This window comes from Pleurodeles waltl, chromosome 11, assembly GCF_031143425.1.
Source record: "Pleurodeles waltl isolate 20211129_DDA chromosome 11, aPleWal1.hap1.20221129, whole genome shotgun sequence".
In the NCBI taxonomy this organism is placed as follows: domain Eukaryota; kingdom Metazoa; phylum Chordata; class Amphibia; order Caudata; family Salamandridae; genus Pleurodeles; species Pleurodeles waltl.
The window spans coordinates 761,803,628-761,828,784 of NC_090450.1; positions in this window are offsets into that span (position 1 = coordinate 761,803,628).

The following is a 25,157-nucleotide window of genomic DNA, read 5'->3' on the forward strand; positions in this document are numbered from 1 at the left end:
GGGGGCCTCTTCTGGGGGGGGATGGACATCTCTGGACCCTCCTGGGCGGTGTGGTGGCGTTCGGGTCCTGCAGGGGTATAAGAGTATGGTTATTGCTTCTGTGTGTGGCATTTTGTGTAATGGGTGGGTGGCCGTGTCCCCCAGTGCTGGCATTCCCTTGTGGGGGCTTTTGTGACGGTGGCTTGTGGGGGTGATGGGTGTGTGCAGTGGGCATGCTTTGGCGATGGGTGTCCATGCTTTGGGGACGCACGCAGGGCTAGGTTTTTGGATGGGTGGGATGTGATGGTGAGCCATTTGCAAGGGGTTGGTGTGATGGGGGTGGGGGTGAGGGTGGGGGTATGATTTGGCATGCAGGTGGGGTGGGGGGAATGAAGTAGTGGAGATTTGACTTACCAGAGTCCATTCCTCCTCCTACTCCTGCGAGGCCCTCAGGATGCAGGATATGCAAGACTTCCTCCTCCCACGCTGTGAATTCTGGGGGAGTAGGTGGGGGTCTGCCGCCAGTCCGCTGTACCGCGATGTTGTGCCTTGATACCATGGAATGCACCTTCCCCCGTAGGTCGTTCCACTGCTTCCTGATTTCGTCCCGATTGCGTGGATGCTGTCCCACAGCGTTGACCCTGTCCACTATTCTGCTCCATAGCTCCATCTTCCTGGCAATGGTGGTGTCCTGCACCTGTGCACCGAAGAGCTGGGGCTCTACACGAACTATTTCCTCCACCATGACCCTGAGTTCTGCGTCAGAGAACCTGGGGTGTCTTTGGGGTCCCATGGGGTGGTGTGGATGAGGTGATGGGTGGTGTATGTGTTGTAGAGTGTGGTGAGTGTGGTGGTGTATGGTGTTTTGTGCGTGGAAATTGTGTGGGTGATGTTGTGATTTGCCTCTGTGTGTACTCTATGCTGTGCTCTCTCTCTCTGTCCTTCACTCGCAATTGTGGTCGTAGGGGTTTGTGGGTGATGTGGGTGTGTGTTTTATAGTTAATTGGGTGTGTGGGAGTGGTGTGTGTAAGTGTCTCAGGTGTGTGTATTTTGAATTATCCAATGTGGTAGTGTTTTGTAAAGGTGTGTGTATTTTGACTGCGGCGGTGTGTACCGCCAATGGAATACCGCGGTTGAAAGACCGCTGCGGGGATTTGCGGGTCGGAATGGCATGGGCGTATTTCTGTTGGCGTGACGGTGGAGGTTTGGTCATCACCAGTTTCCCGCTGACCTTTGGAGTGGCGGACTTTTGTGGATGTCGGGTTTTTGGCGGTTTGCCAGTTGCGGGTCAGAATGACCGTGGCGGTTTCCCGCGGGCGCGGCGGTGTTATGGCGGCCTTCTGGCCGGCGGTAAGCGACTTTTACTGCTGAGGTCGGAATGACCCCCTTAGTCACCTACAAACGAAAGTACTGTCATCCTGAGACCAGCATTTTTGCTAAGAGCAAGAGTCCAAACTACGACATGGCGCCACCAACGATGGTGTTTAGGCACTAACTTACGGCTACCCTGACTATCACTGTCTCACAGACAACAGATACCCTCAGTACCATTATACGGAGACGTCCGTGGTCTTTGGGAGAATCCTCCTCAGCCAAACAGGTAACACCTAATTAGGCTGTAGGTTGTTCGAGCTCGAACTCACAAAAGGAAAAACTTCCCCTATTTTGGTGTTCCGTTTCTCTAAACTATGGCTAATACCATAGACATTCCTGCAAATGCTAGACATGCACTTATACAACATTTATTAGCGCATGGCCTTACGGAAGAGGGCAGGGATGTTACTCTGATTATAGAAGTGACTGAAGCCTACCAAACAGAAAAGTTTTAATGTTGGGTTGCCTTTCCTGAGGCTGACCAACGAACGCACACATTTCACACTTATGACATTGCGGACGTACCCGTAAGATATGAAGCATACCAGTATCATGAAATATCGCTCACATATCAAGAGCATCAGAACTGGTTTGAAGGCGCCCTACCACATGTACTACGACAGGTGAGGCTAGGTCCTTTAAGTAATGAAGGGCCTACATGGCCCATGTTTGCCACATATACACCTCACCCAGGCATACAGACTATGCCGATCGCAGATTTAAGAATATTATATAATGAATTAGTGGCAATATATAGACGATTGGTTCAGTTCATAATGCGAACATTGAACACTACACCAGCGTGTCCAGCACCACCAGTAGCTGGTGGATATCAATTGGCTACTGGGATTAATCCACAAACAGTGCATACTATTATGAGTAAAGTGCCCACGGAACGGGAAAAAATACCGTTCTGGATTGCCCAGAAAACAAATCAGCTGGAAGCTGTGTTCCCCCATACGGGGCCACAGGAGAAACATAGATTGCTCACTATGTGCTTGCCGTTCGGAATGGTTCCCTCAGTGGATGAATGTGCCACTTGGGGTACAGTCTTCGCTGCCGTTTATACTACCACACATGGTACCCCTACACTTGCCAATTTACCGGAAGTGTTAAAACAAATACAAAATGAGCATGGGGCTGCACCGGCCCTGGATCTGGGGATGAAATTGATGCGTAACTTTGACGCTGTCTCCTCGATAATACTAAGTAATATTAAAGGGGAAGCGGTGGCACTGGCAATACGCCAGCGTCTCCGGGAAACTCCAAATATGGAACAAGAGAGACAGCTACCGAAAATAATCTCCGATACCTATACTAGTATAGGACGGGATGGTTTGGGAGCCAAACCTAAAAAATTGGACATACCGAGTACCGCCCATAAGGAAGGTACAAAACAAGCACAAGAGGGCTCTAAAAAGCGCTGGGACAAACAAAAAGATTTCAAAAACAGGAGAAATAAAAGAGCTGATTCTCCACATCCGGAGTACTCCGAAAGGAGGTATAATCTCAGGATTAGGGATAACATTAGAACTCGAGACAGATATACTGATTCACGTCCTTCTCGTTCCTTTCAGGACGCACCGGATAAACATAGCGAGAGAGGGGGCCGTCAAGATCGACGTCCGGAATACGTGAAAGAAAAGAAAGACTCGCCATAGTCTGCCATTAAAAAAGAAGAAAAGACTCCTCAGCAAAAGCCACAATTTAAAAAGAAGAAAGTGGCAGCACTGACCTTTAAAATTGCCAGTAGTATTGAGAACACTGTTGAGGAACAAGAGGTGGGCAGTGACTCTGTTGGACAGTGCGGCAGAGGCCACGATATGTCGCCAGAGTCTGAAAGATCATCTGGATGCGACAGCAACTAGCGATTACATCGCGGTTGAGATGGCGGATGGCCGCGTTCTCCCACCCGATCGGGTTTATGATTTAACAATTCAGATAGAGGGAGACGTGGAACGCATTATTAGTGTAATATTTTGGGATGAACTTAATATTGATATCCTGTTGGCCGAGAGAGACTGGCCACCTGAACATGTCCGCAAGCTCCCACATGGGGAAGATGTAATTTTGCCTTCTTTCTCCAATCTTGTTCCGGAGGCAGACAAAAAAGCCTATGCTGCTGAATGGGCTTTAGCGCAGGCACCTGCATTATACCGTAATCATGTAGGTTGGGACAAGGACTATCCTTGTCATGTTATTCCTGTTAGGTCTACACCGCACCCGCAGCCACAATACCCTGTTAAACATGAAGCGAAAGCTCCAGTGACAGAGATACTGTCACAACTTGAATACCAGGGAGTAATATAGCCCTGTACATCGGCAATGAATAATCCGTTATTTCCCATTGCAAAACCTGATCATTCATATAGAATAGTGGTTGATTATAGACACTTGAATAGTCATACACGCACTTATGCTATACAAAATTCACACAGCACAGCGCTGATCAATAATATAGTGCATAAAAAATATAAAACTACATTGGATATATTTAATGGGTTTTTTTGCTAGAATTTAGCACATGAAAGTAGCGACCTAAGTGCATTTTCCTTTGGCTCTCAGAAACGCTTTTGTCGTTTACCCCAAGGCTATAAAAACAGCCCAGGACTGTTTTCGGCCCGTGTAACATCAATTTTGCACAAGCTTTATTCCGATGCATTATCCTATGTGGATGATATCTATCTCACTGACGACACTCTCGACATTCATCTTGCAAGGGTCGATCGGATAATTTTGGGATTTGCAGCCTTCGGCTATAAATTTAATTTTAAGAAAAGCAAGATAGCCTTTCTTAGTGTATTGTTCCTGGGATATGAGCTATCAAACGAGGGGAAGAGCCTGGCCCCGCACTTCCTAGAAAAGTGTGCTCAGCTACAGCCTCCAAATACGCTTAAGAAATTACAGTCATTACTGGGTTTCTTTAATTTTGGCAGAACATACATTCCAGATTATGCTGAACGCATCAAGCCTCTTTATGACTTAATTCAGCCCAATTTTTCTAGCAGGCGATGGACAATTGAACACACACACATCCTTAGGGACATACAACGGGACATGCTGGAAGCTAGACACTTATACACACGTGATAATAAAACAAATTTGATCATCAGAATAATAGCTGGTGCCCTTGGATTTACCTATGTCACCTTTAATGAGGGTGACACGGTGCCGATAGCATACAAATCACATTTGTACTCCAATGCTGAGAAACGTTTTGCTCCTACTGAAAAAATTCTGACAGCAGTTTAGATGGCCGTCATAAAGGAGAGGCCACTTGCCCAGGGGAAGCGCATTATTGTTTTCTCCCCGGTGCCGGCCTTAGAGGCTGTCACTAAAGCGAGCGTTCCAAACGCTAAGGCATTACAGCCACGCTGGATTCAATGGGCAACGTCTCTGACCTCCACTGATGTTGATTATGTGTTTGACCCAAGACTTCAGACACAAGAATTTCTCCAGTATGAACAGGAGTACCCCGCTCCTCTACATATTATGCCAATAGACAGTTATGATACCATCATTTATACTGACAGATCGGCACAACCGGCTGTGGGTACTAAACATCAATACTCGGCAGCTTGCGCAGCCGTGTGCGGAGTGATGGAAAAAGGAGTTTTCCATCATCACAATACCTACACTCAGACCTTAGGGGACTGCACAGCCCAGTTGGCCGAGCTTAAAGCTCTTCCTCTCGCGCTCGAACATTCTGAGCCAGGAACACAGACTTTGATCGTCTGTGATTCATATTACTGCGTCCAGTCATACAATGAATATCTCAATCATTGGAAACTGAACGGGTTTAGAGATTCTAAAGGGAACACCATTAAACACAAAATGTTGTGGGGAAGAGTGGCTGATCTTAAAGATAAGCTTCCATGTGTCCATGTAGTTCATACATTAGGGCACCAACGTGTAGTAATACACATTGCTGGCAATACATTGGCTAATGAAGCAGCCAAAGCATCAGTAGCTATGGCTTCTGTGGCTGCAGTGACTCCTTCTCGGACGAGGTTGGATAATGAAATACGGATTGCCGTTAAAGCTTCGGCTGCAGGCAAGACCCTTCCGAAAGGATACCCTACGAACTATACTTATCATATCAGTGCACAGAATGTTGCTTTTGCAACGATTCTTGAGGTAGGTGATCGAGTGATCCCAAATGAAGACCAAAGATTGGAGCTGATTACAGCTGCACATGAGGGTGTCGCTTCTGCACATGCTGGTATTTAGGCCACTATTACAATTCTACAACAACGATACTGATGGCCTGGTCTATGCAGACGGACTAAACAGTATGTCCTTTGCTGTGACATTTGTCAGCAGATTAAGGGCTCAAATATCAAACACCCTCCGCAGACATTTCTCTTAGTGTCAGACAAGCCACTCCATTGTGTGTACCTGGACCATTGTGGCCCCTTGCAGCCTGATGGTGCATATAAATACATTTTAGTGGCTGTAGATTCCTGTTCTAGATTCCTGTGGGTATGGCCACAGCGGTCGGCTGATGCCCGGACTGTTATAAAAGATTTGCTGATCTTTATCGGTACATATGCGGTTGCAGCATTCCATTCGGACCAGGGCCCTGCATTTGACTCTAAAGCTTTCAGGGACACCATGAGAACGATGGGTGTTGAACTCCATTACTCCTCACCATACCATCCCGAGGGAAATTCGGTCGTGGAGAGGTGGAATTGTGATCTAAAGCAGTCCTTAACAGCTTGAGTATTAGGTTCAGGCCGCAGTTGGTTACATCACCTATATGGGGTCCAGAGAGCACTGAATAATCTGCCAAGACGGTCCTTGGGGGGAAAGTCTCAATATGAGGTTCTCTTTGGGACACCTATGTATGTCCCCGATCTTGATGCACTGGTATGGTGGCAGCAGAAACACCATTCGACATAAAAGAATGTTTCGCTGTTTTACAGGAGCTTCAACAATTCCGTGATGATAAATCATCTGCAAGTGCTGCCACCTTGGGAATAAGGGAATTGGCGAAAACTTCGACTGGCTGGATTCCTAACGTTGGGGATCTGGTTCCTGAGAAGATCGCTGTGAAAAAAGAGTTTGGTCCATCATACAGAGCACCTGTACCGGTCTTGGGGATAAAAGGCACCAGGACTGTCATCCTTCCACCATTGTCTGGTTCCAAATCAAACAGATTCATCTCCATTGATGACATCAAATTACACCATGTGGCCGATTCTTCATTGTAGACCAAGAGGTCCCTTGGGTAGTTCCCGATCCCCTCTCACTACCCAACAGGACATCCATCTACATAGTAGGATGGATATCACTACTACTGACTATGCAACTATGTCAACTGCTGTTCCAGACACTTCCTCGACCATGGGGAGGGCGGAAAATGAACTTTTGTTGGTTCCAGTAACAACTTCGGAGACCACCCTGCTTCAGGATTTGGCTGTGTTTTACACGAACACTTCCACGGCTAATAACGTTGTCTATCAAGAACTTCCACGAGCAGTGGTTGAGAATTCGACGGGTCCTGTGTTTGCAGAGACTTCCTCTGGCTCTTTTGTAGACATTGATGATTTTTGTTCGGATTCATCCTCAACTGAGACTGACAAACTTCCGAGAAGTAGCAAATTCTATCGATGGCTTAAGGAGAACTATTTGATATATCCATGGAACTATCTCTGTTTCTGTTTGACATTTATTGCATTATTTTTATGGATTGGTTTTGTGACTGTTTTCTCTTTACTAATTAATGGTCACTATATCGCTGATTGCTCCTCTGTGGAGCCTATTGATGACATTTTAATACCACATCATTCATCACATAAGGTCCGACGTGATTTGTCCCCTGTCAATATTACAGCTATTCCGATTCCTGATGGGATTCTATGGGACAAAGTTCCATTCGATATATGGGCCTACAGAGATAATTCAAATACCATACGTGTTCAAAATTTCAATGTCTGATGTTATTACACCTAATGTTGTCTCTGATGATTGGGATGTCCAAACAGTTTATTCAATGCTAACTGAAATGAAGGACTACTCCGCTTTTGGAAGTGATGATGTATATGATTATACAATGAATTATGGGGAAATGTTCTGCTATAACAATTGGGGACATCACTACCTGCACCGTGTAACTAGATATAGGCCTCTCTTTAACTACACACAATGGGAACACTGTTCGACACCACAGGTGGGGAGTCCAAAGTATTACAGTGACAAATTCACATACTTTTCTGGGCATGATACAAAGAAAGCTGAATCATATTATTTTAAATTACCTACAGCGCAATTTAAGAAACTTTTGCTCACAGATACAAAACTGATTTATTCAGATCCTTTTGTTTCCCGGCTCTCGATTGAGGGTTACGAATATTGGAAGAACACTATCGATCTGAAGAGTGTATGGGGAACACAGGATTGGCAAATACAGGGTAGGGAGGCTTTGTTTCAAGCTTGATTGATTCCTGTGCAAATGATTTTTTTAAATGACACTGTTGAGCAGACATCATGTCTGGGGTTAGCAAAAATTTAAGATCTGAACACGCCCAGTATCCCTACTCTGACAAAATTTAGAGATTGGCAACGCTTTCTTAATATTTCAGAGGACAGGCTAGATGCAATGGTTAAGGCTGGTGCTTATAATTCTTCACTTTCCCCTCCCGGAGGATGGTTGGTATGGCCCACCGACACTGATGAGTGTCAAAGGCGTTTTTGAACTCTTCAGGGTTTTTTTCCATTCATAGGCCAGACCCTCGCTTTCTATCAGGTCAACATACTAGTATAATTACAACATACAGTGTGGGTAAGCTGTGCCAGCAATGGGTGCAGACAAACACTTTAACAGCGGTTAAACAACACCTGAACACTCTTTCTGATAGTATAGACTTACAGGATTTCCTATTAGGTCCTAGGAAACAACGCTCAAAACGTTTTTTATATGCTATGTATAATGAAATTTGGAAACTTTCTCAAAATGAGGCTGCTGCACGTTTAAGGCAACTTGATAAGGAGAATTTGGAAAAAACATTGGCTGTTGTCGACAATGGCATGAACATACTGTCCAACAGGATTTATTCACTGTCAAATATAGTGTTGTCTGCTATTGATATCACTCAGACTGATTTGTCCCGGTTACATCATGGGCAAACACAGCTACGTTCCATCATGCAGCTGGGTTGGGCATTACAGACACTGAGAAGTGGCCACATTCCATGGAAATACATTAATGGGAGTGAACTATTTGCTGCTTTTAATTTTTCCAGGGAACAAGAGACAATGGCTAAAAGGGAGGCTCGTTTCACCTTGCTTCAAGTAGAGAAGTTAGATAAGTTGCCCTTCACGGTGGCAGAGAGTCCTTCAACTATCTGGCTCTTACACAGCATTATTAATTTACCATTTTCGACCTTTCGTTTCTCGAGCTGCCTGAAACATCTTGCAGTGGGACGATATGAACAGCTAGGAGATAGCTTTATTAAGGAAGAGTGGGAGTTGCCCTTTGAGTATTGATGTTTGAACGGTCAACAGGAGGTCTTTCTGAGCGGAAGTTAATGTGAGACTGCTGTTCGTCATTCCATGATATGCAAACAGGTGTCTCTTCACGGTCTTTGCAATGCGAGGGTCGTGAATTTGGCCTGTTTTCTGAAGGGTACTCCCGTCCCCTTGATTCGTTCAGTGTTTCATGTAATTTCGAATGGGAGATATGTACTACTGAGCGATGACAGCTGTTGCGGCTTGCGACCTGGAATTACCTACGCAATCTCAGTCACGAAGGTCATTACGTGTTGTGGCCATGTTTTGTTTCCCCCCACACGAGAGATACAAGTATCTGAAATGTGGCCCCACATTGATACTATTAATGTGAACTATGGCAAGTTGAGTAGACTAAAGGCGCTATTGTTTCAGAAACAGGTCACCTTGACATCCGCAAAAGAGACGTATGCTCTCCAGATTATGAGATCATCAGCTGAGATACAATCCCTTTTAAATACCGATTTCCCCAAACACTTTGGAGAGTTGGTATCCAGAATATTCAATGCTTCAAGCACAACTTGGATTGTTCATTTCTTTAAGGCTGTCGGGTCTGGTTTCGTGTCCATCTTCCAGACTGTCTTCGGATTCATCCCATCAGCCATCCATTCTCTCTTTTCCAGTGTGTTTGGTGGCTTTCCAATTATTTTGGCTTTAATTGGCGGACTGCTACTGTCTATTTTTTCTGATTCGTGGTGGTTGTTTTTTTCCAGCGACACAGAGCAATGGAGCCGCTCCCGTCAACCCCGCTGTGCCGTGAACGCATGGTTCGGATCTTCGGTACACCTTTGCTGGTGGAACTGGAGTTTGACTGGTCATTGTCATTCCGGCCTCTACTCTGGTGTGTACAACCGGTGTTCCGCTGCATATGGTGTCTCTTTGAACATCTGCCTATGGTCTGTCTTGCTGTTGCACCGACATCTCCTGTGGACCACGAACTGCTGATGTCCCCGATGAGGGTTCATACACGGTCATGCCCCTTGAGAGTGAAGTTGCTCCGCGAGGCCACCTATGAGCCTTCTGTTATAAGTTCTAATATGGATGAGGACGCTGCAGCGAGTGTCGATACACCGGTGAATGTGGCTCACTTCTGCTCTGTGGATCTGTTTGTCCGTCCAGCTCTCGATTTCACTTCAGACGATGTTGACTCGTTTTTAAGATCCTTGAATGGTGACTTCGATGACATTCTTCAAGATCCTGTATATAACACATGATTTGATGAATTTGTTTACCAGTTTCCGGTTCTAAAATAAGAGATTATACTAAAAGTTTGCTATACTTGTCATGGTTGATATTAACATCTCTGTATGTTTTTTAAACTAATTTTAAAACAGCAATTATTTTGTCATTAAGTATATTTTTCAGCTTGAGTTTTCGTTGTTTTTTTTTTTTTCAGTAGCAGCTTTTTTAGCGTTTGGGTTGCTTTACCTTCATCAGACCTGTAACGGCAATGGGGAGGGTGTAGTGAATCCTAGTTTGTATTAACGGGATAACAGGAGTTAGCTTAGCCGTAGGCTTCTAACCTCGTGCCCATGTCACCCAGTGACTTTTAACCTACTTAGCTTGCTCTGTCTTAGTCCATTTAATTATTTATTTCCTTTAAGATGGCGGCCTTGTTTATAGTTAGGACACTTGTTATGGGTTCTATTATCAGTGTCACTGCGCCAAGGCGTCAAGATCAAGCACGAAAGACAAACATACAGTAGGTATTCACACTTAGGGATTTTCCCTCTCTATACTTTCGAGGGATTGTTGATATTAATTGCCGTCCCAAGCATGCCTGTTATTTATTGTTATGAATAACACTTATGTCAGGGGACCTTGTAGATCTGTATAAATACAACACACTTTAGACAGATAATCAGAGGGATTCCGACCAGAGGGCATCGCCACCATCGCTGATACCGATGCTGCAGTCATCTTGACGCTGACCCAGGCTTCGTGTCCCTGCGGAGTCTGAGATAGAGACCTCATTCCAAGGTAACGAGGGTTGGGGGCTCCTCTCATGGACACGGCTTTGGCAGATTAGGTTTAACGACCCAGCTCTCCTTTTAGGTAGGAGGTTAGACCTATTCTCCTTAGGGTATTAGGGCATATTCCATCTTATACATATATTTCTTTTATATATTGCACAATGGTGGGGGTCTTTATAACAATGACTCTCTTCTTCACAATACTGTTGCTTTGTATATTCATTATCCTAATCATTGCAGTTCATGCAACTTATCACAAATTGCAGTTATGTTGAATAAAAACTATTATAATCTCAGTGCATCTGTGTTATTGCTTTGTTTGTATGAGACATAATAAAACTGTGAGAAAAGGGTAATTTCCGTTTAACCACGACAAACCTGAGAGATCTTACTATGAGTCCATGCGTAAGCGACTGCTACAAATCACCTTTTACTATTGTGTTTCTGGTGAGGTACTGCTAGTAAGCCGGTAAGGTTTGGACAACAGATACAACTAGTTGTAGGAAGAGACTTAGGGCCTCATTCTGACCTTGGCGGGCGGTGGAGGCCGCCCGCCAAAGTACCACCTTCAGAATACCGCTGCGCGGTCAAAAGACCGCCGCAGTAATTCTGAGTTTCCCGCTGGGCTGGCGGGCGACCGCCAGAAGGCCGCCCGCCAGCCCAGCGGGAAACCCCCTTCCACGAGGATGCCGGCTCCGAATGGAGCCGGCGGAGTGGAAAGGGTGCGACGGGTGCAGTTGCACCCGTCACGATTTTCAGTGTCTGCTATGCAGACACTGAAAATCTTGGTGGGGCCCTGTTAGGGGGCCCCTGCAGTGCCCATGCCATTGGCATGGGCACTGCAGGGGCCCCCAGGGGCCCCACGACACCCGTTACCGCCAACCAGGTTCTGGCGGTCAAAGCCGACAGAACCAGGCTGGCGGAAAGGGGGTCGGAATCCCCATGGCGGCGCTGCCTGCAGCGCCGCCATAGAGGATTCCTCAGGCCAGGGGAAAACCGTCGGGAAACCGCCAGTTTCCCTTTTCTGACAGCGGCTTTATGGCTGCGGTCAGAATTGGCCTGGATGCACCGCCAGCCTGTTGGCGGTGCATCCGCGGTCCCCGGCCCTGGCGGTCCATGACCGCCAGGGTCGTAATGACCCCCTTAGTCACCTACAAACGAAAGTACTGTCATCCTGAGACCAGCAGTCTTGCTAAGAGCAAGAGTCCAAACTACGACACTACTGCTATTTCTTCTGATTCACAGTGATTGTTTCTTTCCAGCTATGCAGAGCAACGTAGCCGCTCCCTCCAACTCCGCTGTGTCATGAATGCATGGTTCGGATCTTCGGTGCACCCTTGCTGGTAGAACTGGAGCATGACTGGTCGTTGTCATTTCGTCCCCTTCTCTGGTGCGTACAACCAGTTTTCTGCTGCATATGGTGCCTCTTTGAACATCTGCCTATGGTCTGTATTGCTGTTGCTCCGACATCTCCTGTGGACCATGAACTGCTGATGTCCCCGATGAGGGTTCATACATGGTCATGTACCTTGAAACTGAGGTTGCTCCGCGAGGCCACCTATGAGCCTTCCGTTTTAAGGTCTACCATGGATGTCGGCACTGCAATGGATGACTTTACACTAGAGACTACTGCTCACTACTGCTCTGTGGATCCGTTTGTCCACCCAGCACCCGATTTAACATCAGATGATGTTGACTCATTTTTTAGGTCCTTGGTTAGTGACTTCGATGACACTCTTCGAGATCACGCGTACAGCAAATAATTTGATGAATTGGGTTGCCATTTCCCGATTAAAACTATGCATTTAAATTAACTTGCTTTGGCACGCTGTGCTTGTCATGGTTGAAATTAACATCTCTGTATGTATTTTAGCTGAATTGTTTTTATTCCTTTTTTCCACATTTTAAAGAGTTTTTTAGCTAGTTTTTAAGCATTTAGCTTTTTAGTTCATAGCAATTTTAGCATTTGGGGTCCTGTACCTTCATCATACCTGTCACGGCAATGGGGAGGGTGTAGTGAATCCTAGTTTGTTTTAATGGGGTTACAGGAGTTAGCTTAGCCTTTGGCTTGCAGACTCATGCCCCCTTCACCTAGTAACTTTTGACCTACTTAGCTTGCTCTGTCTTAGCCCATTCAACTATTTAATTTATCTAAGATGGCTGCCTTGTTTATAGTTAGGCCGCTTGTTATGCTTTGCATTATCAGTGCCACCGCACTAAGGCGTCAAGATCAAGTAACAAAGACAAACAAAGACAAACACACAGTAGGTTTCCCTCTCTATACTTTTGAGGGATTTGTTTATAATAATTGCCGTCCAAAGCATGTCTGTTATCTGTTGTTTGGGAACACACCTATGTCAGTGGTCCTGGTAGATCTGTATAAATACATCGCACTTTAGACAGATAATCAGAGGGATTCCGACCAGAGGACATTGCCACCATTGCTGATATCGATGCTGCACATCGTCTTGACGCTGACCCAGTCCGAATGGAGCCGGCGGAGTGGGAAGGTGCGACGGGTGCAGTTGCACCCGTCACAAATTTCACTGTCTGCTGAGCAGACACTGAAATTCTTTGTGGGGCCCTCTTACGGGGGCCCCTGCAGTGCCCCTGCCCCTGCATTGCCCATGCCCCAGGGGCCCCACGACACCCCATACCGCCATCCTGTTCCTGGCGGGCGAACCGGCAGGAACAGGATGGCGGTATGGGGTGTCTGAATCCCCATGGCGGCGCAGCAAGCTGCACCGCTATGGAGGATTCAGCAGGGCAGCAGAAAACCGTCGGGACACCGCCGGTTTTCCTGTTCTGACCGCGGCCAAACCGCCGCGGTCAGAATGCCCTGCGGGGCACCGCCAGCCTGTTGGCGGTGCTCCCACCGACCCTGGCCCCGGCGGTCCTTCAAAGTCTTTTTGATCCTGAGACTTCAAGGAACCGGAGGCAAGCTCTATCCAAGCCCTTGGAGAGCACTTCTTCACCACAACCAGAGGGCAGCAAGGCAGCAGGGCAACAGCAAGGCAGCAGTCCTTCACAGAAAGCAGACAGGTGAGTCCTTCGGGCAGCCAGGCAGTTCTTCTTGGCAGGATGCAGGTTCTGGTTCAAGTTTCTTCTCCAGGAAGTGTCTTACCCAAATGTGCCTTTGTAGTAGGGGAGACTTCAAAGAGTGGCTTAGAAGTGCACAAGGTCTCATTTCAGTTCAATCCTGTCTGCCAGGGTCGAAGTAGGGGGTGTGGCAGTCCTTTGTGTGAGGGCAGGCTACCGTCCTTTGACATGCAAGTGTCAGGCCCTCTACCCTCCCAGCCCAGGAAGACCCATTCAAAAAGCAGATGTATGCAAGTGAGACTGAGTATCCTGTGTTTGGGGTGTGTCTGAGTGAATGCACAAGGATCTGTCAACTAAACCCAGCCAGACGTGGATTGTAAGGCACAGAAAGGTTTAAGTGCAGAAAAATGCTCACTTTCTAAAAGTGGCATTTCTAAAATAGTAATATGAAATCCAACTTCACCAGTCAGCAGGATTTTGTATCACCATTCTGGCAATACTAAATATGACATTCCTACTCCTTTCAGATCAGCAGCTACCACTCAAACAATGTATAAGGGCAGCCCCAATGTGAGCCTAGGAAGGGAGCAGGCCTCACAGCAGTGTAAAAACAAATTTAGGAGTTTTACACTACCAGGACATGTAAACTACAAAGGTACATGTCCTGCCTTTTGCCTACACAGCACTCTGCCCTATGGGTTACCTAGGGCATACATTTAGGGGTGTCTTATATGTAGAAAAAGGGGAGTTTTAGGCTTGGGAAGTACTTTTAAATGCTAATTCATATTGGCAGTGAAACTGCACACACAGGCGTAACAATGGCAGGCCTGAGACAAGGTTAAAGAGCTACTTAAGTGGGTGGCACAATCAGTGCTGCAGACCCACTAGTAGCATTTAATCTACAGGCCCTGGGCACATATAGTGAACTCTACTTGGGACTTATAAGTAAATTAAAAAGTCCAGTTGGGTATGATCCAATGTTACCATGTTTAAAGGGAGAGAGCATATGCACTTTAGCACTTGTTAGCAGTGGTAAAGTGTGCAGAGTCTTAAAACCAGCAAAAACAGTATCTAAAACGTGGAGGGAGGGAAGCAAAAAGCTAAGGCTGTCAGATCTAACACAAGGTTTCTACCGGGCTGACTGGGTTGAAACCTCTGAATCAAGAGGTTTCCGCCTGTCTGTCCAGTGGAAACTGTGTGGTGGCATTGGCCTTGGCTCCTCAGGGAGCCAAGACCAATGCCATTGCACAGAGGGTGCCCCAGCACCCTTGGAATGCATGCTGTCTGCCAAAGCAGACAGTGTTCATTCCAAGGGTGCTGGGCAAGGAGGCCCTTGCTTCTCTCTCAACATGGCTGTGGGCAGTGCAATGGCCCCCAGCACTGCCTTTCTGACAGCCTTTTCAAGGCGGGGACACCGCCATGAAAAGCCTAGCAGAAAGTGAAGTTGTGGTCAACACAGCGGTGCTGAGCTCAGCTCCACGGTGGCTGACCACGACTTTGACCACCGCCAACCCACGGGGATCTGTGATCCCAGTGGTGGTGGCCGTCCACTGGTGGTCTGACTACCAGGGTTGTAAAATGGTGGTCGGATTGCAGCAGTCTGACCATCAGCCCTGAGTGTGGTAGTCATGAGACCTCCAAACTCTTAATTAGGCCCTGAGTACCAATATTACAAGGGGCATTCCAGCAATGTCCAATATCTCTTTACCCATGTAAAAGCTTTTCAAATTGACAAAGCCATTTTTACATAACTGCTGGCAATGCTGCACTGTGGTGAACAGTGTAAGTAATCCTGCATATGTCCTCTTATCTGATGTGGTCATCAATACACTAATGATATTAGTAACACTGAGGGGCATATTTATACTCCGTTTGCGCCAAATTAGCGTCGTTTTTTTCGACGCAAATTCGGCGCAAAACTAACGCCATATTTATACTTTGGCGCTAGACGCGTCTAGCGCCAAAGTATGAGTAAAGAGCGTCATTTTTTAGCGTGAACGCCTTCCTTGCGTTAATGAGATGCAAGGTAGGCGTTCCCGTCCAAAAAAATGACTGCGACGCAAATGCGTCGTATTTATACTCCCGGGCAAAAATCACGCCCGGGAGTTGGCGGGGCAGAAAACCCCGCATTTGCGCCACTTTTTAACGCCTGGGTCAGGGCAGGCGTTAAGGGACCTGTGGGCTCAAAATGAGCCCACAGCTGCCCTCCCATGCCCCCAGGGACCCCCCCTGTCACCCTTGCCCACCCCAGGAGGACATCCAAGGATGGAGGGACCCACCCCAGGGACATTCAGGTAAGTTCAGGTAAGTATAATTATTATTTTTTTTTATATTTTTTTGTGGCATAGGGGGGCCTGATTTGTGCCCCCCTACATGCCTCAATGCCCAATGACCATGCCCAGGGGACATAAGTCCCCTGGGCATGGCCATTGGGCAAGGGGGCATGACTCCTGTCTTTACTAAGACAGGAGTCATGTAAATGGCGTCTGGGCGTCGTTAAAAATGGCGCAAATCGGGTGGAGGCGATTTTTTGCGTCAACCTGACTTGCACCATTTTGAAGACGCCCTAGCGCCATTTTTCCCTACGCCGGCGCTGCCTGGTGTACGTGGTTTTTTTCCACGCACACCAGGCAGCGCCGGTCTGCTTGCGCCGGCTAACGCCATTCAATAAATACGGCGCCCGCATGGCGCTTCAGAATGGCGTTAGCCGGCGCAAAATTTTTTGACGCTAAACTGCTTTAGCGCAGTTTAGCGTCAAAAAGTATAAATACGGGCCTGAATGTTTTTCACTGAACATTAGTTGTCTTATTGCTGAAGCAATTGGAGACCCATGGTGTATAGAGTAGTGTGAAATTAAACATAAGGTGGGTAGGGGCATGCAAGATAGAGGCTTCCCTCTCAACTCTCCTGAGACCCTTGCACAGAGCAATCTATATCCTGGTCAAATGTGATTGCCTGGTCTCCTCAAAGTGATATTTATTACTTGGAACTCCCCGCAACGTGACTCTTGGCATTTTGATGCAACTAGTGTCCCTGGGGAACAACTTTAACTCAATTTGAACTGCATATTTATTGCGTAGAGACCAAAATCTTCACCACACTGGCATCAAAAGAACACGCATATATGCCGAAGACTAGCTCAGATGACCTACTATGAGCCCCCAGATACGCTTTATCCTTCATGTGCATTCATGGTGACACTTTACCAAGGAAGGGTGAAGCTCTGTTGTCCCTTGTGTGACTCACTGAAGCTATGAATGGATGATTGGGGAAGTATAACGCCCTCTCCTGAAGAGACCAACAGCCGACCCATCATAGCTAAAGAAGTTTGGGCCCAGATCACTATTACCCTATAGCTAGAGTCCTGGAAAAAGCCATAAACTCACAGCTTCGACAATTCATCGAAGACAACAACTCTCCGGATACCTCCCAGTCTAGCTTCCACAGCAAGCACAGCATGGAGACAGCTCTTCTTGCAGCCACCGATGACATCCGCAGACTTATCGACCACGACAACACCGCAGCACTCATACTTCTCGACTTCTCAGCAGCCTTTGACGCGGTCTCCCACAGCACCTTAAGCATCAGACTCCACAACGTAGGAATCCACAGGACATCCTTGTAATGGATTCACTCCTTCCTCACCAGAAGAACAGATAGAGTCAGGCTCCCACCCTTCACATCCAAACCAACAAAAGTCAGCTGCCGAGTCCCTCAGGGATCCTCCCTGAGCCCAACACTCTTCAACATCTACATGGCCCCGCTAGCAGTTATCAGCAGAGGTCATGGAATGAACATTGTGTCATATGCCGACGACACACAACTCATCATTTCCCTCACTGAAGACCCAGCCAAAGTCAAGAGAAACTTTCACACCGGAATGAAAGCTGCTGCCTCCTGGATGATGGAGAGCTGCCTCAAGCTCAACTCAGACAAAACCGATCTCATCATTATCAGAAACTCCACATCAGCCTGGGATGACTTGAGGTGGCTCACATCACTCAGGAATGAGAATTCCTGTCACCCATATGCTTTCCGCCAGGGATTACCTGGCGGGGTATCCAGCTAGGAAATCCCTGGTGTAATTGGGAACATTATCATATCGCCGGTATGGCCTCCACCACCGGGTCTAAAGTGTCTAGCGTCTGCCCGGTGGTCGAATCTGGCCTGGAGGTGAGTAGTAGTGAACTGGCTGCTTTTCAGCCAGTTCACTGCTGTGCTCATCATATGATGGTCTGAACCGCCATGCCGTTTGCGGTAATGACCGCCAGCGGTGCGGTCATTACCGCCATGTTTGTAATGCAGGCCATAGATTCCATTATTTTGGATGCAAACAAATTGTCAGGTGGGAAATGACTCTTTGGAGCAACAGGACAAATGACAATGAAAACAAGTAATAGATAAAGAAGGATATCAAATGAAGGTATGTATCAGGCACTGAACTATTTATCACAACATTATGAGTGGGGTGTGTAAGCAGATCAGGCTTATCTAATGTATTACAGGGTCATTTGACCAACGATTGAAAAGCTATGGACACAATGAGTCAGTAAAGTGCAGTAAATCTTGGGCAAAGGCTTGCCAATATGTTATGTTTCCATCTTCAACTTTAGCATAACTTTGGACATGTGAATTTTTTTGCCACTGTCTACTGCCCAAAATCTCTTAGTCACTCATGCTGGTGGTATTGGTCTGTTTTTTAATTGTTTGCATTGTTGGCCTCTTATGTCAGGCCCAGGTGTGAGTTTTTGAGATTATATTTAACCTCAACATGTTACAGAAAAGACTCATCTTTAAATAATAGACCAATTAAAGCCCAGCACTTAGAGACTGATTCACAAAGGTAAGCTTAGACATTTGTGTATGTTTACTATTTTTTTGGTTTTCACAAAACTCCAAATTAGTAGAAAGTTTAGAACTGCAGAGAATCCCCACTTGGAGCGGGGAACCTTGCACTTAAGAAATATCCCTGACTTCGGAGTTTAGGAATATGAAAAAAACAATAAACTTAAACAAACGTAAGATAGCCTTTGTGAATTAGACGCTTAACATTTTGAACCGTTGCTGGAGACCCTATATCTTCTGTAACTACTTCAGCCAACCCTGGATTTTATTCTCCATTTTAACATTGTACGTGTGGTCTAAACATGTTCTCCTTGCAAAGTGCTATTGATTAAACTATTTAGGACAGGCTGAAGGTGTTGCACAGGACATGAGGCTACTCAACATACCTTCAGAGATTTGTAGCATAGACTAAGAGGCCTTAAGGCCTTGAGGTATCCCTAGTTGTTCATTAACTACATCAGCCACTCTCTCCAAATTTCAGGGACGTCAAATGTTGGTTATATTCCACCTGACATCCCTCTGTGACTCTCAGCCTGTATTTCAATACTTACAGATCGCCACTGGAGACAGTTGCCCACTCTCAAGAAATGCCAGCTCACTCTGAGACTTCTCATCGACACTCAGAATCCAGCAACAAGTCATCAGCCTAGATGTTAGAGACGTCTATTTGGCCCTTTATCACTTTAAGGCGTCCCCTAGTCTGCCATTAAAAAAGACAATCAGGTGTTTAAGCAATCTATGGGCCTCATTATGGCCCTGGCAGTCCTAAAACCGCCAGGGTCGCGGTGGTGGTCAGACCACCACCAATATGGCCATACGACCACAACATTACGTCCGTGGCAGTAGCGCACAGTTGGACAGCCAGCACCAGCAGTTTTCCTCCATAGGAGGGACTGACAGTCCTAATCTGCCAGGTCTGCGCTGCAAGCAGTGCTGCCCTGGGGATTACGACACACTTCTCTGCCTGCTGGCAGAGACTGGGTGCAGTGGGTCCCAGGGGGGCCCCTGCTCTGCCCATGCACGTGGCATGGTCAGTACAGGGCCCCCCGGCAAGCCTCATCGCGATGTTTACTGTCTGCTTTGTAGACAGTGAATATTGCAACGGGTGCTGGTGCACCCTACGCACAACAGCATTGCTGCCGGCTCTATTATGCACTGGTGTCAATGTTGCAGGCTGTTTCCCACTGAATAAGTGGGAGGAAACAACATTTCCACCCGCTGACCCAGTGGGAAACTCTTAATGGGGCTCACAGAAAGGGGGCCGCACTGGCGGCAACCTCACCGTTGGGACTTCAGCAGAAGGACTTTTCCATCTGCTGAAGTAATAGTTGCAGATAACATTTCCATGCCATCAAACACATCTATACTTTGGACCCATGGAAACGCTCTCAAAGATCTGTCAGACTATCTTCATATGTAACTCGACCTTAAGCACCCTCAATATGCCCTCAAACACCCTTGGCCTTTGCTAAGATTCTTTCAGCATGTTCCAAGTGACAATCATCTTGTCTTTAGTCAGCCACAGCCTGCAAAGACCACAAAAACAATCTGTATGCAAACTCAGAGAACCTCAGCCACCGCACTTAACTCAACTTCAAAGGCAACCAGGTGGCCTTCAGAAAGTGTCATCTAGCCTTTGGACGCCATCAATTCTTCCTTAGACCTTCTTGCAGCAGGTCATCTTACACCCTCAGATAACTGGTCCACAGGACATAAAAATCAAGGTCTGCAATGACTCTGCAGACAGAGGGGTTCAATACAACATTCGTGGTAAAAGCCGCTTACCGCCGTGCAGAAGACCGCCAATACACCGCCGCAGAAATCCACCACAGCTATTATGACCTACATCTCGGAATCCGCCGAAATTCAGGCATCCACACAAGTCCGCCACACCAAAGGTCAGTGATAAACTGGCGAAAACAAAACCTCCACCGTCACGCTAACAGAAACATGCCCATGCTATCACGACCCACGAATCCACGCGGTACTCCATTGGTGGTACACACATCTCCAAAACACCGCCACATTGGACAATTCGAAAGACACACACCTGATACACCTCAAAACACCACTCCCACCCACCCATTACAATATAAAACACACACCCACATCACACACAAACCCCTACGACCAAAAATTCCTAAAGAAGGCCAGAGAGAGAGCACAGAATAGACAACTGTGGTGAGGTGGTTAGAATATGCATGTGTCACTTGGAATCGTGTGACATCGTGAGAGTGATGTCATGCCATTCCAGGCGAGAGATGGGTGGAGGTGACGGTTGGTTGCGGTGCTGTGCCCCTCTTCTACAGGAGTAATACTTGTTTATAAATGGAATAAATATCTTCTTTTACAACGCTTCACTTCGACTCATTTCATGTGGCGACGAGGAGAAAGATTCAAGGTCATCAGGAACGTTCTTGAACACGGAACAGTAAAAAGAAATGGTGGAATGAAGTGAAATTATGAAGATCTGGATCGGATGTTTTTGATGGAGATTTTGGCAAGTACAGTAACTGCGGTGGTGTGGGGCACAGAGACTTTAAGCGTAAAGGCAGTTACAAATCAGCTGATTTGCAGCAGTATGAGATTGTTGGTGGCAGCGTGAGACACTTGACAGTTTAACGCTCGCGCAACAAACAGTGAAATACACTGTTGGGCGCAGAATATATGAGTGCATTTTGTGATCGAATAAGAAACAGTATACTCCGAGCTGGTGTGTATACGCATCGATTGGTTTAGTTTGAATTAATCGAGCGCGTTAACAAGCTGAACAACGCTCGTGCAACAAACGTTAAAATACAGTGTCGCGCGCAGGACACACACGCGCTACTCGGAGTGTGGCGAGTTCGGGCAGGAGGCATTTTGTATTGCGCACACGCATCGATCGGAGCAAGTAAAAAGCAATTAAGAACCAAAAATAAAGGCAAGTCTCACCTCCAGTCTTCAATGGTTCTTCAGGCTCTGGTGGTACTGTTTTTGTTATGAACTTCCTGTTACGATCTCATCAGTAAAATAAAAAAGGGACTCTGGATATCTGAAAGTTTTTTTTTGGTGTCGGCCATCTTACATTGGGAAGAATACATTTTCAAATTAACAATCAAAGAAGATTAAATTATTATATTTTGCTTTATTTATGGAAAATAGAGAAATAATAAGAATATACATTTTTGAAGTATATTTGTTTAAGTAGTTTTTTGTTACTAATTGGACAATACAGAATATTCATCCACCTGCTCCTTTCTTGCAAGATCCGGGGGATCCTCCATTGGAATGGAAACTGTGGTTACGATCATTTAAAGCTTTTCTCGGAGCTATTGATGGTCATAGATTTAGACCTGAAAGGAAGAAAAGTCTAATGTATTACTATTTAGGAGTTGAAGGACAAAATGTTTTTGATCATCTACCTACGTATGAAGTGGGCAAAGAAGAAGAGTTAGATGAATTTGATATGGCTATTGCACAGTTGGATAAACATTTTGTAAAAACTAAGAATATTGTAGTACATAGATATACATTTTTCACGAGATCGCAGAATTCAAATGAAAGTATTGATACTTTTATTACTGCGTTGAAAGTACTAGCTGCAAAATGTGAATTTGAAAATTTTACATCTCAATTGATTAGGGATCAATTGGTAGCAAGGTGTTTTTCAAGGAAAATACAAGAAACATTGCTTACGTGTAAAGATCCTTCTCTAGACAAAGCTATTGATATTGCGAAAAGTATTGAGTGTTCTTTGGAAGATGCAAAACAATTGGAATCTGCCTTAGCAAATACTACAATATCAGGTGCAGTAACTAATGTTCAGAGTGTTGATAGTAAGAAGAGTTATGGGTTGGAGAAAAAACAAGATGGTTTTACGTCATCTAGAACTTTTTCTACAGGCAAATCTAGTCAGAAGACTTTCTGTTATAGATGTGGGGCTTATTCTCATGTATCTTCTTTCAAAAACTGTCCTGCAGTTGGTCAACAGTGTAGGAATTGCAACAAAACTGGTCATTTTTCACGAGTGTGCAGAAGTCTTCGTAAGAACAATGTCCGCTGTGTTTTAAATGATGAGATTCAAATGGAACAACAAGACAGGAACGAGTTGGTATTGATGGTCAAAGAGACTGGACATACAAGTAGCAAGTTAAATTGTGGATCCTGACATTCTAGTGTCAATAGAAGGGGTGGCTATTAAGTTATTAGTAGACACAGGAGCTCGTATTACTATTGTGTCAAAAGACAAATATGATGAATTTTGGGGAGCAAAACCACTATGTAGTCCTGATGTTTCCACTGTTGCTTTTGAAGGGAGTAGAATTGATCTACTTGGTTATTTTTGGGCGTCATTAACTATTTATAATGAAAATATTCATGGGAAAGTCTATGTGGCTAAAAAGGGAATCAATGTTTTAGGATTGATTCACCAGGCTGAATTTAAATTAGTTATTAAACCAGGACAAGAGATACCTGTGTATATTGAAAGGAACAGAGCAAGTCCTGTGAATACAATTGAAAAAGGGACAAGCATATGGCAACAGAAATTCAAAAGGTTATTTAAAAATAAACTAGGGAAGATAACTAACTTTACACATACTATCAAAATCAAACAAAGTGCAATTCCTGTCAAACATAGGTTAAGGAATGTACCTTTCAGTATAAGAACAGAATTAACAAATTTATTACAAGATTTGTGTGAACAAGGTGTTATAGAAAAAGTTGAGGGCACTTTATGGTTGTCTCCAATTGTTTTAACTAAGAAGAGTTCAGGGGATTTAAGAATGTGTGTGGACCTGAGAAGTTTGAACAAAGAAATTTGGGTAGACAACTTTCCGCTACCAAGGATTGAAGATTTGATTGCAAAAGTTGGTGGGTCTAGCTGGTTTACAAAATTGGACTTGAAATCAGCTTACCATCAAGTAGAGCTTGATGTTAGCTCTAGACATTTGACAGCTTTTGTCACACCTGATGGTACGTTTCAGTTCTGTAGGCTGCCTTTTGGACTAGCCTCGGCAGCGGCAGTTTTTCAGAGACTCATGTCTAGCATGTTCAATGATAACCCAAATGTTGTTGTTTTTCAGGATGATATTTTGGTTTTTTCAGACACTGAAGTAGCACATGATAAGGTTCTAGAAAGTGTTTTAAGCACATTAGAAGACAGAGGAGTAACTTTAAGGGATGAGAAGTGTGTGTTTAAATCAAGAGAGGTTGTGTATCTAGGTCACATTTTATCTGAGCAAGGGATTAAGCCAAAGCCGGGATTAGTAAAAAGTATTTTAGAGGCGCCTTCACCTAAAACTAAAGAACAATTATTGTCATTTTTAGGACTATGCAAATTTTATGCTAAATTTTTGAAAAATGTTGCCAATACCACTGAGTGTTTTAGAGCATTGCTAAGGAAGAATGCGATTTTTGCTTGGTCAGATGAGTGCAACAAAGCATTTGAAAAGGTTAAACAAGACATTATTAAAGCTCCAGTGTTACGACCTTTTACAGAAGGTTTGCAAACTGTGGTTACGGTAGATGCTTGTGAATATGGTTTAGGTGCTGTTTTAACACAAGTCTCGAGTGATGGTTTGGAAAGGACTATTGGGTTTGCATCTAGAACTCTACGCTTAGTGGAGCGCAAATATTCAGTGATAGAGAAAGAGCTGTTGGCATGTGTATGGAGTGTTGAGAAATTTAAACCATATTTATGGGGCAGACAATTTATGTTAAAAACAGATCATAGGCCTTTAGTAGACATATTGTCAGGGAGAAAGATTAAACGTTCTACAGCCAGAATTGCTAGGTTATCTGCCAAATTATTAGAATTTAACTTTTTGGTCGAATATATACTTGGTGGGAAAAACAGTAGAGCCGATTGTCTGTCTAGATTACCTATCAAAGAGGATGATGAAGAGGAGTGGGAAACAGAAATTGAAGAATGTTTTGTAGCTTATATTTCTGATGGTTGTAAATCTGTGGATGAGGAAAGTTGGATTGAATCAGTGAAGAAAGATGACTTATTGAGTAAAGTGATGGGTTTGGTGAAGTCTGGGTGGCCAAAAGAGAAAAATCTTTCATTGGATCTTCAACCATTTTGGAAAGTGTCAGATGAATTATCTATTGAAGGTGACAAATTGGTGAGGAGTGATAAACTTATTCCTCCCGAAAGCATGAGAAGGGATTTAATTGTTGGTGCTCATTCTGGTCATTTAGGTGCGACTATCACGAAGAGGAGGTTGAGATCAGATTTTTGGTGGCCCAGAATGGATAAAGAGATAGAGGAGTATGTAAGGAGTTGTACTAAGTGCTCCATGAGTGACAAGGTTTTGATCACAGGGAAAGACACAGATTCTTTTGTACCAGCTCCAGCTAGGGCTTGGCAAAAACTAGGTCTAGATTTTTTGGGTCCGTATCATATATTACCACCGGATATGAGGTACTTTATAGTCATTATTGACCATCTTT